Source organism: Bacillus rossius, chromosome 6, assembly GCF_032445375.1.
Source record: "Bacillus rossius redtenbacheri isolate Brsri chromosome 6, Brsri_v3, whole genome shotgun sequence".
In the NCBI taxonomy this organism is placed as follows: domain Eukaryota; kingdom Metazoa; phylum Arthropoda; class Insecta; order Phasmatodea; family Bacillidae; genus Bacillus; species Bacillus rossius.
This window is the reverse complement of record NC_086334.1, coordinates 81,091,988-81,108,676: the sequence shown is the minus strand read 5'-3', so window position 1 is coordinate 81,108,676 and position 16,689 is coordinate 81,091,988.

The following is a 16,689-nucleotide window of genomic DNA, read 5'->3' as shown; positions in this document are numbered from 1 at the left end:
CATCCGGACACGACTCCTGCCTCGTGTTTCCATGGTAGTAAACAATGAAGCCACACAATGCACACACTATCGAAGGCCCCACGTTGGGCGCCACTTCTATCTGTCTATCAATCTGTAAGCTTACTCTGAAAATTACGATTTGCAGGGTCAGTGATAGCTTGAACACAGTTCTATAGGGAGACAAATTACCCAAGCTGCACTACTCTACAACCATGTGTAACAAAAGAGTTACTAGTGAAAGGGTAACAAAAATATGCACACAACTAATGAGGCAAGTTGGTAAAACATACAATAATCAGTAAGAAATTAGAAATCATTTTATTTGAATGCAATCTAAACAACATGAAAAATCTATAAGCATGTAACAAAATTTATAAAATAATATGAAAATAATTATACATGAAAATACTCCAACTTCCTTAATAAAAATCAGGATATGATACCTGAATTAGCGTGGCCGTTAATCGGTGTGCACATGTACCAAAAGTTTGTAAAATTTATAATTATAATCTCAGGGTTAAATTTTAATGCTGCTATAGTCGGTAGACTCATGAGATACTACACTCAAGACCACTAGACCTGAGTGTGCAGTGTGCTGAACATTGTCGATAATTCCGTGGAAACAAATCACTAGTGCCATTACAATTAATGTTACTTTAGTTATTGCACTTAAATGATTCAAAATGTCCAGATTACAATTCGATATTACGCCATTAATAAATTATACAGCGATGGCGTCACTGGGATTACAATTCTTAAAGCATAAAATGGTGTTCCTTTTTATGCTGAATAAATCGTAAACATATGTAACTCAGGTGTATGTATCCTTGATATATACAACTCAATAATAAAGATATACTTCATATTATTACAACTAAATAACATTCCGCCGAAATTACTGGACTCACACACTAACAAAAACCAACTTCGGTCACAGCCGAAAATCTCTTTCTTTTTTTTGCCGCCAAGTAAACAAACAATATTTACTAACTTACAGTAACCATGGCAACTAGAATCAAAGAAATCAAAATAACTAACTTTGACACCTGATAATACTCTGTACCCTTACACCGCGGAAAAAAACAAGGCTCTCTCTCTCTCTTGACATTTCTCAAGTATTGTAAAGATATTGGAGCAGGTGGGTTTAGTTTGCATGGGGACACCGGCTCATGGTTTGGGATCCAGGAATCCACGGTGGCCATCTGGGCTGAATCTGCCTTCAGTGGCCATCTGGGAGGACCTTGCCTTCAGTGGCCATCTGGGATGACCTTGTCTTCAGTGGCCATCTGGGATGACCTTGTCTTCAGTGGCCATCTGGGATGACCTTGTCTTCATTGGCCATCTGGGATGACCTTGTCTTCGGTGGCTATCTGGGATGACCTTGTCTTCGGTGGCTATCTGGGATGACCTTGTCTTCATTGTCCATCTGGGATGACCTTGTCTTCAGTGGCCAACTAGGATTAAGTCATTTCCGACGACCATCTTGGATTATATCCATAACGACGGCCTTCTTGGATTACGTCATCTAGGATTTCTTAAATGACTGTAGCCATCTTGCATTTAAAACATTCTGTGCATTCTCATTCTCATTTTTACGGTCACCGCAGATTTTCAAATATAATTTTTATAAAAAATTTTTTATTCTTGTAAGCCATTTACCAAAATTAAAAACCTGCATATATTTTTAAAAATCACAAAATTTTAAAGTAATGCTCCATTTTGTTCACGACGATTATTTTGACTACCATTTTTGCCTAAGTGTATCCCCCTAGATCGGAATTATCGTTGTCAGTGATTTTAAAGTTTTGTTTTTTTATGCGGCTGAGAGTGAAATTTTAGTATGCACCAGAAATACAGTGAAATCAGTGTGTATTAAACAATGCAAATTTGACCCGTAGAAATTCCAATGCGCATGCATGCAGAATCTGCTATAGCCACAAGCCGAGGTAATCAAAATGGCGGACCCACATGTGGGAACATGTGTGCGTACAAATACCACGAACATCGGGGGATGAACTAAATGTATTGGTGTGCCATTGTACGTTTTATAGAATTGAAAATATTTTGGAATACATTTTCTAAACTTATAATAGGTACCTATAATTTATTGGCTAGGAAAATTTTGTTGAAACGAACATGGCGTCAAAAATATTTGACATTTTATTCGTTCTCTGAATCATTACGAACGTGGCATTATCTATTATGTATTTTTCAAACTAAAATATGCAGTCCAGTAGATATATCAAAAGAGTATAAATCTGAAACATTTTAAAACATATTTTAAAGATCTAATTATAGTTATTTTGGTTTTTGCCTGAACGACAGTAATCAGTCTGTAAATATTTCCTACAACCAAACAACCTCATAGAACTGATTCAACAGTAGTATATAAATAGTTTGTCCGAGGACTGGCTTCAGGCCGAGGATGGAGCATGCGGTTGGCCACCGTACATACTGACATCGCGGCGGCCATCTTGTATTAAAGGACCTTTGACTTTGACCTTCAAAATATGCCAACAATTACCAAAAATTCTTCAAAATTTGTCAAAATTTTACAAAATTCCCCAAAATCTGTCGAAATTTCTAGTTTTTGGAAAAATATATTTTGGCAAATACTATCAAAAAAATTAAAAAAAAAATTAAAATTTCCTTAATTCGAGGGAAAATTCCCATCTTAAGGGAATTTTCCCGTTTTACTCCTCAAAGCTTCAAAACTTCTAAATTCGGAACCATTCAAAAGACTTAAGCCTTTGAAAGAATTCAAAGTCCTCATTGAGGCTTAAATTATTACGGGAAGCATCAATTAAGCCTATGGTGGGTAGCTTTGACCTTGACCTTGAGCGTAAACATAAAATATTTAATTTTGGACCAAACAATTCCGAAAAAATAAAAAATAAAAATTCTTACTTCAAATGTTTAGTTACCTCATCGATTTCGTTATTCGGTTAGATTCCCGGCAAATTTATTATTAAAATATATATATTAATTACAATTCCATTAAAATTAGAAAAATACTTGCTAACGTCCCGACATTCATCTTGGATCCACCATCTTGGATCCATTATTTTAAATTATATCGTCACCATTGCAATTTAATGTTAAATTTGCCATCTCAAAAGTCCATAATTAAAATCAGAACAATTTAGGAAATTTTTTAATATGTATAAAAATATTTCTTTATTAAAATTTTAATACAATATTATTTAAATAGCACTTCCATCATGGAGTCTTTAGTTTGAACCTAGTAAGAACAAAATAAATATTATGACAGATCTTTCCTCAACGTAAGCCACAGGCAAACTGCTCCCTACCATTAATGCCAGGGCAAATATTACATCAGCCAGTATGATGTTACATCCACCATCTGGTTTTAGTCTGCTCGAGTTCTGCTGCCATATTAGTTTCATTATTGTGCAGAAATCATTTGTTAATGTGGCATCCACCATCTTTATATTTGGGTGACATCTTGAAAACCTCTAATTATTAAGCTAGAAAATGGGAAAAAATTAAAACAATTTAAGAAAATTAAGTTATTATTAAAATAATGATTATTCGATTGATTTATGTCCTTGGTTCGATTCTTGCTTTATGCAATAAAATATCTATTTTTTAAAGTTACCAAAATATAGCTACTAGATTAGAGATAAAAAAACTAAATACAAATAAAATATATTACAGAAATTCTACAAGTACAAAAACCCATCAAAGTATGTACTAACTTTTCTCGATGTTTACAGTATTCTTAAAAAGTAGAAGCCAGTCCTTTGCACGCCTTGATATGTTTATTCTGAGCATTTCCAAATGCAAGTCAATTAAACATCTGTATCCAGTCGGCGACCAGGCACATGAGTCGGTGGGTCAGACACGCACGCCCAGGTGTTGGCAAGGTACGTCAAGTCGGTGGCCAGGAAGTCATGTCCAGCAGGTGGTCAGCCACATCTAGATGGTAGCCTTGCACCCAGTAGCTAGTCAGAAACAGTCAGTTGGTGTTCAGTTGGTAGTCAGGCACCCAGTAGTTAGTCAGAAACATCCAGGCAGTAGCCAAGAGGTATTATTCGACGATACTCGACGAACATATTAAACAGTTCATGTAAAATGTTAGGGATATAGGCCAAACGTCTCCGAACCAAGAGGGGCTATTCACCGATACGCGACCAACATTTTAAACCAGTGATAATGAATGTTAGGCGTATAGACCAGTCGTCTCCGATCCACGAAGCACTAATAGAAGCACAATCATAAAAGGTATGCACATTTGGAAGCATAATCAAAGAAAAGGAAGCACATTTCAAAGCACTATAAATGAAAAGGAAGCACAATAAGAAGCACATTCAAGAAAAGGACTCACAATCGGAAGGACATTTGTTAAAAAAGAAGCACAGTTGGAAACAAAATAAAAAAAGAACAACCAATGAATAAGAAGTACATATGGAAGCACAATAGAGAGCACAATAGAAAAAGGAAGCACAATTGGAAGCATAATCAATAAAAAGGAAGCACATGTGGAAACACAATAAGAAGGAAGCACATGTGGAAACACAATACGAAGGAAGCACAATCGGAAATACAATAAAAAAAAACACAATCGGAGCACATTCAAAGAAATGGAAGCACAATCGGAAGCAAAATCAATGAAAAGGAAGCGCATTGGGAACCACAATTAAAAAATGAAGCAAAATCAACGTAAAGGAAGCAATTTGTAAGCTCATTCAACAAAAATGCAGCACTTTGAAAGCACATTCAAGAAAAGGAAGCACATTTGTCAAAAAAAATAGGGAGCACATTTGGACACGCATTTGACAAAAAGGAAGCATATTTAATTAAAATGAATCATATTTTACGGAAAATGTGTGTCTTTGACTCCATTTCCAAGATGGCAGATTGATATTAATCCCATCAACATGCACTCAGAGCCGACGAGTGATATTCGAGCTTGAAAAATATTTTTTTGTGAAAGGGGGTGGGGGTAGTTACAATCACCGGTGAATTCCGGTTACAGTTTAAGATTTTTAATGCGTGGATGTACCCTGACAAGAGAACGAAAATTACAAGTCTGGAAACCTAATGAAAGAGTTTGAAGTATCTCCGCCGGTTTTTTAACCCTTAAATTATTTTGAAAACAAGCATTTTAGCTATTTTAACTCTTGTTAAAAAACAGTTTAAAACTTAATCTGAAATCAAAAGTACTTTCCGACCCTCAGCGAATTCTAAAATTCCTATCGTAAACATACCCGCCTCGGATAACTTAGGTAATTTTGAAATCGCGTTGTTTTTCCTGAAGCTCTGCGCTCCAATTGGTTGTTCAAGTACAAGGTGCCCTTAAGTTATGCAATATGCTCATGTCTTTTATATAGTCGTTGCCATGGTAACATTATACAAGAAAATATGCCTGGAAGAAAGTACAGATAACAGACTACAAGAAGAAATAAAGAAATTAATTTTTATAAATATATATATATATATATATATATAATATTTTTAGTTTAATTTTAAATGAGGAGGAGGCTTGTTTATCGCTTGGCGGCGGAATGTTGAAACCTGATCTGCCGGCCTCGATGTGGATATTGTGCGAAAGATGTGAGTTCAAGATAATAAGCGGAACAGCTTCTGTTACAGCCAGTAACTCAGATTTATGTACACTTCTTAGATTGTCTACAGTGTTCATTCCGTTTAAGCGTGTTACAGCGGGCACAACGCACACATAGATTTGGCGAATCATAATAATGTTTTATATGCATGTGTTTGTGTGTTTTCGATTTAGTGGTCTCCAGTTTGCTTGGAATGCTAATTAAAAGACTTTTAAGTACAACGATCCGAAAACAAACACATGAAACAGTGGCGTGTATTGCTGAAAATGCATATAATAAAAAGAACTCCTTAATAAATATTACTTACATTATATATTACATTTACTGCGAGGTAAACTATTTTTATTTATAAATATTAAAGCACATTGGTTAAGCTTATTGATACGCAACACTTGTTTAATTTATTTATTTATTTAAAAATGAAAGTAAAGTAAAATGCATATTGCTAAATGTTTACAATAAATTATGGATTACTGACATTAATCAGGCATTGAAAAGGGGGAAAAAAAGCTTAAAAAAATAACAAAAGTCAGAAATATTTCAACTTTAAATTGGGTTTGTGTAATATATTACAGATAAAACAAAGTAGGAAGGGAAATATATTATTCAAAATTTCTGAAATTGTTCTTAATATTCACAAGACAAAAAATGTCTTATCTTATTACTAGCCTCTAAAATCGCTCATTTATTTAACATAACAGAATATTGCTAATTTATTTCCGAATGTGTTTGTTGCACAGCGAATTTTCTGCATACATCCTGTTTCTGATGCTCAAGGCAGAAATATATTTTTATTGATCTAAGAACAAAATGCATTGAATGAAAACATTAGCGGACATTTAATTTTGATTTTATTATTGAAACGTTTACCTAATCTTAATAACGAGATCATTTAAGTGTTCTAATTTTGCAAATATAATAATATTACGCAACTATGACACGAAATTTAACGTAGAATTCTTTCAAATAATGCCAGATTGATAAATATACGCAAAATGTGTTTTCAGCGAAATTTCTAAACGCGAAACTCACGTAGTTTCCGCACCCGCCGCTATAAGTCATTGCCGAAGCAGCTGCTTTGAGGTTGAAATAATAAAATTTGCTGAGCAAAGTTTTAAAATATATAATGAAATGGTTAAAGAAAAACATGAAAAAATTCTAAACCACCTTTTTAAACCTGTTTTTTCGACAAGGAATTATATTAAAATTCTTCCCATCTTCTTAATATTATTAAATATTTTAAACTATAAAGTTTCCATTAGTCTCTGTGAAGTTTGGTACGCACCATTTGCCACAAATGATAGCACCGTGTTTGTAACACATTTCCGTTCGATAATCTTCCGTCGCGTCCAAGAAGAAACTCCCGCCAAAACCCGTGCACCAAGGCTAATCAAGAACTCACAAGAGGCGTTGTGAACGAAGATTTAAAATGAAACAAACGAAGAGCTCTTCGTAATCACAGATAACTGGTTATTTCTAGAAAAATCATAGTTCTGTGTTACGTTGTAAACAAGGTACACGCACATGCGAAAGAAACAAAAGAAGGTTTCATGAAATGTTTTGTGGTCATGGCCAGGCGGACCGGGTTGAACTAAGTGACGCGGAGCTAATGTAGCTTGGTTCAGGAGGTGCCAGGTTCGCCCAGGGCTGGTGGGAGCCACTCGACTCAGAGTGGCTGCCCATGTTGGTGACATCCTCGAGCGCTCGCTTCTCCGCATGTAGCTTGGTTCAGGAGGTGCCAGGTTCGCCCAGGGCTGGTGGAGGTCACTGGACTCAGAGTGGCTGCCCATGTTGGTGACATCCTCGAGCGCTCGCTTCTCCGCATGTAGCTTGGTTCAGGAGGTGCCAGGTTCGCCCAGGGCTGGTGGGGGTCACTCGACTCAGAGTGGCTGCCCATGTTGGTGACATCCTCGAGCGCTCGCTTCTCCGCATGTAGCTTGGTTCAGGAGGTGCCAGGTTCGCCCAGGGCTGGTGGGGGTCACTCGACTCAGAGTGGCTGCCCATGTTGGTGACATCCTCGAGCGCTCGCTTCTCCGCATGTAGCTTGGTTCAGGAGGTGCCAGGTTCGCCCAGGGCTGGTGGGGGTCACTCGACTCAGAGTGGCTGCCCATGTTGGTGACATCCTCGAGCGCTCGCTTCTCCGCATGTAGCTTGGTTCAGGAGGTGCCAGGTTCGCCCAGGGCTGGTGGGGGTCACTCGACTCAGAGTGGCTGCCCATGTTGGTGACATCCTCGAGCGCTCGCTTCTCCGCATGTAGCTTGGTTCAGGAGGTGCCAGGTTCGCCCAGGGCTGGTGGGGGTCACTCGACTCAGAGTGGCTGCCCATGTTGGTGACATCCTCGAGCGCTCGCTTCTCCGCATGTAGCTTGGTTCAGGAGGTGCCAGGTTCGCCCAGGGCTGGTGGGGGTCACTCGACTCAGAGTGGCTGCCCATGTTGGTGACATCCTCGAGCGCTCGCTTCTCCGCATGTAGCTTGGTTCAGGAGGTGCCAGGTTCGCCCAGGGCTGGTGGGGGTCACTCGACTCAGAGTGGCTGCCCATGTTGGTGACATCCTCGAGCGCTCGCTTCTCCGCATGTAGCTTGGTTCAGGAGGTGCCAGGTTCGCCCAGGGCTGGTGGGGGTCACTCGACTCAGAGTGGCTGCCCATGTTGGTGACATCCTCGAGCGCTCGCTTCTCCGCATGTAGCTTGGTTCAGGAGGTGCCAGGTTCGCCCAGGGCTGGTGGGGGTCACTCGACTCAGAGTGGCTGCCCATGTTGGTGACATCCTCGAGCGCTCGCTTCTCCGCATGTAGCTTGGTTCAGGAGGTGCCAGGTTCGCCCAGGGCTGGTGGGGGTCACTCGACTCAGAGTGGCTGCCCATGTTGGTGACATCCTCGAGCGCTCGCTTCTCCGCATGTAGCTTGGTTCAGGAGGTGCCAGGTTCGCCCAGGGCTGGTGGGGGCCACTCGACTCAGAGTGGCTGCCCATGTTGGTGACATCCTCGAGCGCTCGCTTCTCCGCATGTAGCTTGGTTCAGGAGGTGCCAGGTTCGCCCAGGGCTGGTGGGGGTCACTCGACTCAGAGTGGCTGCCCATGTTGGTGACATCCTCGAGCGCTCGCTTCTCCGCATGTAGCTTGGTTCAGGAGGTGCCAGGTTCGCCCAGGGCTGGTGGGGGCCACTCGACTCAGAGTGGCTGCCCATGTTGGTGACATCCTCGAGCGCTCGCTTCTCCGCATGTAGCTTGGTTCAGGAGGTGCCAGGTTCGCCCAGGGCTGGTGGGGGCCACTCGACTCAGAGTGGCTGCCCATGTTGGTGACATCCTCGAGCGCTCGCTTCTCCGCATGTAGCTTGGTTCAGGAGGTGCCAGGTTCGCCCAGGGCTGGTGGGGGTCACTCGACTCAGAGTGGCTGCCCATGTTGGTGACATCCTCGAGCGCTCGCTTCTCCGCATGTAGCTTGGTTCAGGAGGTGCCAGGTTCGCCCAGGGCTGGTGGGGGTCACTCGACTCAGAGTGGCTGCCCATGTTGGTGACATCCTCGAGCGCTCGCTTCTCCGCATGTAGCTTGGTTCAGGAGGTGCCAGGTTCGCCCAGGGCTGGTGGGGGCCACTCGACTCAGAGTGGCTGCCCATGTTGGTGACATCCTCGAGCGCTCGCTTCTCCGCATGTATAGGTTGGGCGGCGAACCACTCAATAAAACAAACTGACGTCGCCCCAAGTTCTCCTCCCAGTCGCTTAGACCGTTGTTGCACATTGCCACCTCTGTGCCCCGATGTGCGCGTATGGAAAAGTGTTGATAAAGGGGGGAAAGAGGCGTGAGAACGCGGGTTATGACGCACGGGGGCAGGAAGGAGCGTGGGGAGGGAGCAGCAGTATCGCGGGAGTGGCGCCCGGAGCAGTGCAGTGCGAGTGTTGCTGTGGCAGCAGAGTCGTCGACGTACTGGAGGCGCGAGCTCGCGGACGGACGGGATGCAAACACGGCGAGGAAACTTCTCAGATTCGTCATCTCGGTGCACAACAAGAACCTGCTGTACATTCCGAGACAGTTCCTGAGCGGGAGGGTGCACATCGAGCGGGAGAGTGACACACCTGCGCTAGGCTAGATCCCCCAGGTCACGAGGCTTGAACCCCGTCCATCTCATATCTGAGCAGCTAGGAATTTATCCACGCCAAACGGGATCAGCCCCAGCGACATCAAACGTTGAGGCAGTTGTGGCTTAATTCACACGAGCCGATGGGCAGGAACTAAGCCCGAGTCGGGATGCTACAAATTACACTGGAAACGATGCGAACACACGCTGAACTTCACATAACTCGTCTACGCCCTCTGGTGATAGTCCAGCTATAGGAAGATTACGGTCCAAATCAGTCGGCCCTGAACTCAACGGCGAGGAAAACTCAGCGGGAGGGTCATGCCCTGCCCGCAAACTGGTACAGGTATTTGTGCTGAATTAAGTACCAAGGTTTCGGTTGATTAATAAGACTTACCGGCATGCAATTCTCAGTGACGGAAGCCTTGCAGCTTTCACACATGACGGTCGTGTCCACATCTATGAAGCTTTTATAAATGATTTACGTAATACTAAACCTCGAAATATCTTACAATTTAACCAGTTTAATTACTCATGTGCGATATGACTGAAATTTGCGTACTATCTACATTGTAATTTTCTATTTAAAAATCACCAGTGAAACCAGGTAATGTTCGTTGCTTGTGGGCTACACCGTTACCTGAGGCCAGACTTTTTGTAATTCATCAAGTACGCTCCGTGAGTACTAGGTATTGAATCAGGCCTGGGCCGCAAAAGATGTTAAGGCATTCGTCAAACCAGGTAGTCTTAACGGTCACACGCATTTTTAACGACGCACTTTATTTTCTACATATTATGACATTACATAAATTCTCACGGTAATTAAATACACAGGTACTCTTTCAGGTGCCTAACACACGGCACTCAGTTGCGGACACAATCACTGACGTGACTCGTGTGAACGTGATGCGAGGGTGGTGTGGAAACCGGGCCTTACTGCCCCAGCAGGTACGAAGTCATTGTAGATAGCTACAATGTAAATACACAATACGCGGATGTAAAGTGTAAGCGTGTACCTTGCGCACCGACTTGACGAGGCGACAGGCGGCGCGCATGTGGCGGCGGTAGCAGAACGGGTGGCAGAAGGACTGGTGCGAGCAGTAGAAGTTGAAGGAGTTGGACAGCTGCACCACTGCCTGCAACAGACGAGGCGGTAGCAGAACGGGTGGCAGAAGCACTGGTGCGAGCAGTATAAGTTGAAGTTGTTGGACAGCTGCACCACTGCCTGCAACAGACGAGGCGGTAGCAGAACGGGTGGCAGAAGCACTGGTGCGAGCAGTATAAGTTGAAGTTGTTGGACAGCTGCACCACTGCCTGCAACAGACGAGGCGGTAGCAGAACGGGTGGCAGAAGGACTGGTGCGAGCAGTATTAGTTGAAGGAGTTGGACAGCTGCACCACTGCCTGCAACAGACGAGGCGGTAGCAGAACGGGTGGCAGAAGGACTGGTGCGAGCCGTATTAGTTGAAGGAGTTGGACAGCTGCACCACTGCCTGCAACAGACGAGGCGGTAGCAGAACGGGTGGCAGAAGGACTGGTGCGAGCAGTATTAGTTGAAGGAGTTGGACAGCTGCACCACTGCCTGCAACAGACGAGGCGGTAGCAGAACGGGTGGCAGAAGGACTGGTGCGAGCAGTATAAGTTGAAGGAGTTGGACAGCTGCACCACTGCCTGCAACAGACGAGGCGGTAGCAGAACGGGTGGCAGAAGGACTGGTGCGAGCAGTAGAAGTTGAAGGAGTTGGACAGCTACACCACGGCCTGCAACACACCAGCTCTTGCTTCTCCCACACCTTTCCCCCAACTTACACAAACTGCTTACTCTTATCCGGCCATGGAGTTTCAGTACACATACATTTCTGACATCTACTCATGCTAATTTTTTTAAAAATAAGCAGTCCATGTTTATTTACATAATATATTGTAAACTTAAGTTTCATCAGACCTCATAATTTTTGAGGAAACGGCGAATAATTGTTTATGACGAACAATAAAATTTAAAAGTTACTTTATGCCATCGGAAACAATAATTCATTTAATTTTCAATACCAATCGAAGGAAATACACAAATATTTACTATCAGTGCTTAAATGACCTTGGTGTTGTTTCATATCACACACACATTAATAGGTTTCTCTTGGAAACACACGAACTGACTGAGGCTACATAATAATGTGTTCGGTCATAATGTTACTAACTAGTTCAAGATGGTTGCACCAATTAGATGTATATTAGTTCATGCAGGAGTCAACATGGTATACCAATATAGCAATAAATTTTTGTTATAAAATATTGGTTTAGATATAGGCTTTTTTTGTATAATGAAAAAATTCGCTCTTTACATTTACGGATTAGAATATGCGCTGGTGATCAACTGAGGAATATTTTTTTTTATAATTTTTGCAACTCGTACATTTTGATATTAAATCATTGTAGTCCTGGTAATGCATAAATATTTTCAAACAAGACAAATACAATTGTAATATGAACTGGTGGAAGAAAAACATGTTTGTGATACCTTAATTATTGCTGTCATTTATATTTTAATTTTTTTATTCCGCATTCATTATTCCTTTATAATTTAGGAGTGTCTTCTGCCATTGCCTCGTCTTTCATGAGTGTTAGATGTTTAAGTGGCATGATGTCCGCAAAATGTGACCGAACCATCCACCATTGAAACTATTTGGCTATTCATTGCCGTTGAGCCTGATCACTGTAATGTTGTAGTGGAGGACAGTAAATGTTTAGATATTGCATCTCGGCTATTCATCCCGGTATGAATACAAGTAGTAGTTTCAGTCTTAGTGGGCATAAAGGACAGGAGTTAAGTGTGTGTTAGCATGCGACTGCATGTTTGGTGTGTTCAGGACCGGTGTGATGACGTGGTAGAGGAAACATGAGAGTTTATTCTTGGAATCATTTATATATTTTGGGGTGTTAGGTAGCATCTCTTAAGTCGCGAAATGCCAGCGATGTAAGCTTCGTATTTACCTTTTGTATATTTTTAGTATTAATCTTAGTTTTTTTCAAATATTCTTTATGTGTCTCAAGAAACTTCAAGGGTCTGTTGTAGTTTTAGTTTAATATGATGGTTATTAAAATGTTTATATTATATTATCTTCTCAAATTATAACGTAGGTTAAATGCTTACCAATTTTAAAAAATGTTATGTACATTTTAGAGTTTGCATAGTAGGCATAAAAATATAATTTAATTTATTTGTTACATAGCCTACTTCGTCATATGAACATTCCTTAAATTAATTCTTCAATTTTTGGACATAACGGTTAATGGGAAAACATAGGACTAAGTACATGTGTGGTTTTAGTTATTTAGGAAAGTTTAATGTGGTTTGAAACACAAAACTGCTGTTCCCAGTAAGGTGTCTAAGTTTGTGTTCTCTGACATGTGAAGGAAGGTAACTGGAAGGATGGGAATAGTGTGTGTGCTTAGTTTGAGAGTATTTGCATGTTAGGATTGAATTTAAGTAGCAGTATGATGGCTTGTTAGAGGAGGTAACAGGGCTTATGCATGGCATCGGGCTAATCAATTTTCCAGATCCTGATACAATACGATGTGAGTAGTATATAATAGTACCTCTGGGGACAGGAGTCGGAGTGTGGTGTGTGGTGTCCGGTCCGCCATCTTGGATTGTGACATCACGGCGGCCATCTTGGATTGTCGTGACCTTGACCTTTTTCCTTGACCGTGACCCCGACGGACATTTTGGATCCGCCATCTTGGATCCGCCATTTTGGATGACGTCTTTTTGTTTTCTCGAACATCCCGGCGTTGTGTTTTCCGCCATTATGAATTATGACGTTCACGTTGCAATTATCGTTACGACCGCAATCTTTAAAATCTTTATTTATTATCCAATTTTAATGAAAAAAATTTAAAAAATTATAAAAAAATTCAATTAATAAAAATGTTATAAAAATATTTAATAAACATCCTTTTTCGACACGGAGCTAGGAGTCCTCGGTTCGAACCCGGTGAGGGCAAAAAAAAATGGCGACCGATCCTTCGCCCGTGGTTGGTGCTGGCAGACTGACCCCCACCACTTATGGCATAGCATATATATCGCCAGTTAGCATGACGTCATGTCCGCCATCTTGTCCTCGTCTGCTGGAAGCCATCATCATTGTATCGTCGGCTAGAGTGCGCTGACACCATGTTAGTTTAATTCTTATTCGCTAGAGTGCAGTAATGATTTATTATTACTGCTGTGACACCCGCCATCTTGTCATTCGGGGCGTTATCTTGAAAATCCGTAATTTTCATGCTGGAGATGCGGGAAAAAGATAAAAATTAATTAAATAAATTGGCAATAAATATAATGATTGATTAGATTGACTAAGGTCCTTGGTTCGATCCCTGGCCGATACAAAACAACTTTAATTTTAAAAAAGTATCACTAAAGTGGCAGGTTTGAGAAAATAAAAACACTGCAAGTTCTTTTAAAATCTTTTATTACATACATACTACACTACTACAAGTACAAAAAACACAGGAAAATTACTAAAGCCTTCTGAATGTTCCGATTCAAACAGTCTTCTTAATGGACGAAGTAAGTCTTTAACATGTCCGTAAATGTCTATTCAGTTTATCAGGTCGACATATTGGTACACCACAATTTTCAGACAAAGACGAATTATCGACTTCATTAAAAGGACAGTGATATATTTCGTGTCGTTGTGCACTTTGAATATTTTCTAATGTTTTGTTACAAAATATACAGCTTGATTCCGATGAATGTACAGCCAGTCTATCATAATTCCTGAGGTGCCGTTTTAATCTTCCATAGAGTATAAACTTGCTTAAACATCTGTTGCACTGAAATTTAATGAGTTCAGAGTTATTATAACAATTGTGTATTACATAATCCCGTAATTTCAAGTTTTTGATCTTCTCACAGTATGTAAAGTTGGGTGATGGAACACCGTTGGATGCGCCTTCCTTAATTAATGACACTGGCACTGTTGACAACCACTGTAACACTGCTGAAATGTTAACTTCTGAATCCATTGAGGTCTGCTCTGCGGAAGATGTTGCACGCGTCGATATCTCCTGCTGTGCTGAGAGAGTAGGTGTAGCTGTTCACGACGTTGTCAGCGAGCTCTGCACTTTTGATGGTAGACCATCGATCCAGGTTGGTGTAGATAGTGGTAATGATGCCATCGAGTTCTAAAGAATAGCTAGATACTGGTCTATCATGTTATACAAGTTTAACTATCCGATCCGTTCATAACGGCAGCCGGAGGCGGACTGAAGTTCATATCACCAGGGTCTCACTTATATATTCTCATTAGCTGGTACAACACATGAGTCAAAACAATAACCATGTCCATTATACTAGAACTTAACTTTCTCGGAGCTTATTATATAATGTAGATTTAGGTTATCGAGACGTGAAATTAGTTTATTACATTGTATACACTGAAACAATATTCTTTGAGCATTATTCGGACAACCGCTTCTTTCATGTCTGCGCGCATTTGAAGTGAAAGTAAATGATGCGTCACAGTATTTGCACTGACGCCATAAACGTTCTTCATTAATTGAAGTCTGTATTGCAGATGATGAAACTTCAGCTGATGGTGGAACAGCACGTATCGTTGTCTCCTCTGCAGCCGGTATCGGGATCTCCGACTCTATCATCATTGCTGACATCGAGGTCCCCGCGAGGTCTACCCCGGTCGACATTGGAGCAGAAACTAAATCTCACGAAACTTACTGAAGAGAGCAAGTCCGTACTGCACCGCGGCCAGAGGTGAACAGAGGGACCACTCGTCTGAACCTCGCTTATATACCCGCGGTCCACTGGAATAAGTACTACATGAGTCAAAATATTGTCTGTATTTAAAATTATTGTTTTATTAGGTACCTAAAAATTATAGAAAGAAAAAACACACAAGTTCAAGTTTTATACATTTATTTATAAAAATTACACAAATACACATTAGGTTAAGGAATCAAGCATTTTCACAAGCAAAGTCTTTAATGACGCACGAACTGCCTCGACGACTCCGGTTCCAACTGGTTCACAGGTCACGGGATCAGGAACAAAGGTTTCCAGCTGGTCATCTTCTGCGACGTCGACAACTCCGGCATGACATGGTCGATGACGTCTGTGACCACGTCTGCGCCTGGGCTTTGGCTCAGTGATAGTTGGGACAGATTCACTGCCTTAACTTCGACGTCGAGACGCACACCGTTTGGATGTCTGCGTAGAATCTTCACAGGTTGCAACAGGTTGCAACAGGCCCATGTTTGGTGTTGCACATGCAGACGAGGCGACTACCTCAGCGATGCTAGCAGGAAGGATTGTGTGTGGTCTCATGTGATAGACAGCACAGTTTCCAGGTTCGCAACAATCTAACAGCTGCTGAGTCGGTTCGTAGGATACAGGAAAGTGCGCAAACCGCCAATGCGGAGCGCCTCCATCTCAGGTTTCTGTATATGTATGTAGATATCCGGAATCCCAGTAGCTGTACTCGACACTGCTGAAGCTAGGTCTTACGCTCACGTACACGTTAGCCGGATGAAACATAAACATCTTCTTGCATGTCGAACGTCAACTGAAGGCACGTACGGATGTACGCCATTTATATATGCAGGCTCCTACTAACACTGTGTGTGCCATTTCTGCATTAACTGCGAGTTTGTACCGGCACAGACACGTTTAATCTTGTCACGTGGCTGCACATCGTATATTGTACTAAGCTTGTGCAGGGAAGGACAGCCGTAGTTAAGGTCTACAATTACAACTAATGCATCACACAACTTGCTCAGCTATTTCTTCGGTTCCGGTCCGGCAATGTAGATTAATTCATTTTGAACTAGTAAATCGTCAATAGTGTTTTTCACTTGGTGGTACGGAATTTTTCCTTCATCCCACTCTAGTCCGTGATAATATTTACATAGCCATTCATTCGACCGTTTACTTTTTTCGTTTAGTAGTTTTCACGGATACAGAGGTCGGAAAGTGATGGTTAGAGTCATGCCATCGTCCTCGTAGGTAATGCTAATCTC